General features: G+C 58.0%; 1 non-coding gene across 1 annotated transcript in view; it reads left to right on the forward strand.

Annotated features, from left to right (window-relative positions):
- Positions 1-1,269: 1,269 nt before the first annotated feature.
- Positions 1,270-2,343, forward strand: part of LOC124737612 — a 1,907-nt gene continuing 833 nt past the window's right edge. Inside the window, exon 1 of the ribosomal RNA XR_007009810.1 lies at positions 1,270-2,343. This exon is cut by the window's right edge and continues 833 nt beyond it. This is a non-coding gene — a ribosomal RNA (small subunit ribosomal RNA).

Raw genomic sequence — 2,343 nt, forward strand, 5'->3', positions numbered from 1 at the left:
GTGTGGGAGGAACGGACGCCGTGGATGGCGATCAGCATGAGCTGTCTGTTGATGTATTCGGACCTAGTCGTCTCTCCCTCACACACCGTGATGGCATGGTGCACCGCGTTCCATATCTGCGACATGCTACAGAGGCCGGTTGACAGTCGTTCGAGCAATGGACATCGCATACGTACGGGGGCCACCTTCCACGTATTGTCTAGGCGTGCACATTTTGTTGCGTGTATGTGGGCAGACGTAGTGTGGCGTGACACCTGACACAGGCATGCAATAATCGTTGAAGTTGCAAATGGCGATGGACGCCTGCGTTTTCTGGTGAAGTTACGCAAATGAACAAATGGTAACCTGTTGTGGTGCGGTTGTTCTCGCTAGGGGTGAATCGGTGATGGCGACGATAGGTTGAGGTACGAACCGGTTGTTCCAGCGATACCCACCATGCCGACGAAACTGAACGGCATCTGGGTGTGAAGCGATACGCGGCGGTGGCTGGGTGGGACCGTCCCCGGCCGGTGAGGGGGCGCCTCCCGGCGTGCTGGCCGCGCGGTGCGTGGGCGCACGCGCTACAGCCGGCTGGTGGGGGCGGCCAGTGGCAGGCGCGCCGGCCGACGGACGCGGCAGGCGTCGCAGCTGCGCGCCGGCGCACCCTGCGCGCGGCGCCGTGCGGCCAAAGTAGGTCCTCGCGGGCCCGGTGCGAAGCGCGGTGGACATCTTCAGTGTGCTGGTCCGATTGAGGACTGTGTGCGTTGAGGATGCGCCGCCGCCCGGCGCTCGGCGCCGCGACGCCGTCTGCTGCTCGGTCGCCCCAGCGGTTCTCGCTGGTGGTTTGTATCGCAGCTGTGCGGATGTGTTGGCGCGTGCGCTGTGCTGGGAGAGTTCGCTTCGGCACCCAAGTGGGGCTTTTGTCCTTCTGTGGCGCTGGCGTTGGAGCTGCCGGTCACCGTAGGTGGCGCGTGTTGTCTCCCGCCGGCAATGCCACGACAGCACGCTCCCGGGCCTCTGTCGCAGCGGCAAGCTCAGTTGGGAGCACGGGTGGTCGCACCGAAAGCGTCTACTCGCCTAACTCCGGGCGATTGCGCCTCTCTCGAACCCGACCAAGTACTTGGGACGGCGCTGCGCGCCGCCGGGACCTGAGAGGGTTTCGAGGTGTATTGTGCAGGGGAGCTCAGCCTCCTCCTGTTTGCAGAATGATTGAGCGGACGCTTGCGTGTTCGCGCGGGCCCCCGGGACACACTCCCGGGCGGCCGGCTGCTCAGCTCTAGTTGACGCAGCTCCCTGGTTGATCCTGCCAGTAGTCATATGCTTGTCTCAAAGATTAAGCCATGCATGTCTCAGTACAAGCCGCATTAAGGTGAAACCGCGAATGGCTCATTAAATCAGTTATGGTTCTTAGATCGTACCCACGTTACTTGGATAACTGTGGTAATTCTAGAGCTAATACATGCAAACAGAGTCCCGACCAGAGATGGAAGGGACGCTTTTATTAGATCAAAACCAATCGGTCGGCTCGTCCGGTCCGTTTGCCTTGGTGACTCTGAATAACTTTGGGCTGATCGCACGGTCCTCGTACCGGCGACGCATCTTTCAAATGTCTGCCTTATCAACTGTCGATGGTAGGTTCTGCGCCTACCATGGTTGTAACGGGTAACGGGGAATCAGGGTTCGATTCCGGAGAGGGGAGCCTGAGAAACGGCTACCACATCCAAGGAAGGCAGCAGGCGCGCAAATTACCCACTCCCGGCACGGGGAGGTAGTGACGAAAAATAACGATACGGGACTCATCCGAGGCCCCGTAATCGGAATGAGTACACTTTAAATCCTTTAACGAGTATCTATTGGAGGGCAAGTCTGGTGCCAGCAGCCGCGGTAATTCCAGCTCCAATAGCGTATATTAAAGTTGTTGCGGTTAAAAAGCTCGTAGTTGGATTTGTGTCCCACGCTGTTGGTTCACCGCCCGTCGGTGTTTAACTGGCATGTATCGTGGGACGTCCTGCGGTGGGGCGAGCCGAAGGCGTGCGACCGCCTCGTGCGTGCTCGTGCGTCCCGAGGCGGACCCCGTTGAAATCCTACCAGGGTGCTCTTTATTGAGTGTCTCGGTGGGCCGGCACGTTTACTTTGAACAAATTAGAGTGCTTAAAGCAGGCAAGCCCGCCTGAATACTGTGTGCATGGAATAATGGAATAGGACCTCGGTTCTATTTTGTTGTTTTCGGAACCCGAGGTAATGATTAATAGGGACAGGCGGGGGCATTCGTATTGCGACGTTAGAGGTGAAATTCTTGGATCGTCGCAAGACGAACAGAAGCGAAAGCATTTGCCAAGTATGTTTTCATTAATCAAGAACGAA

The sequence above is a fragment of the Schistocerca piceifrons genome, unplaced genomic scaffold (genome assembly GCF_021461385.2).
Source record: "Schistocerca piceifrons isolate TAMUIC-IGC-003096 unplaced genomic scaffold, iqSchPice1.1 HiC_scaffold_173, whole genome shotgun sequence".
Taxonomy (NCBI): domain Eukaryota; kingdom Metazoa; phylum Arthropoda; class Insecta; order Orthoptera; family Acrididae; genus Schistocerca; species Schistocerca piceifrons.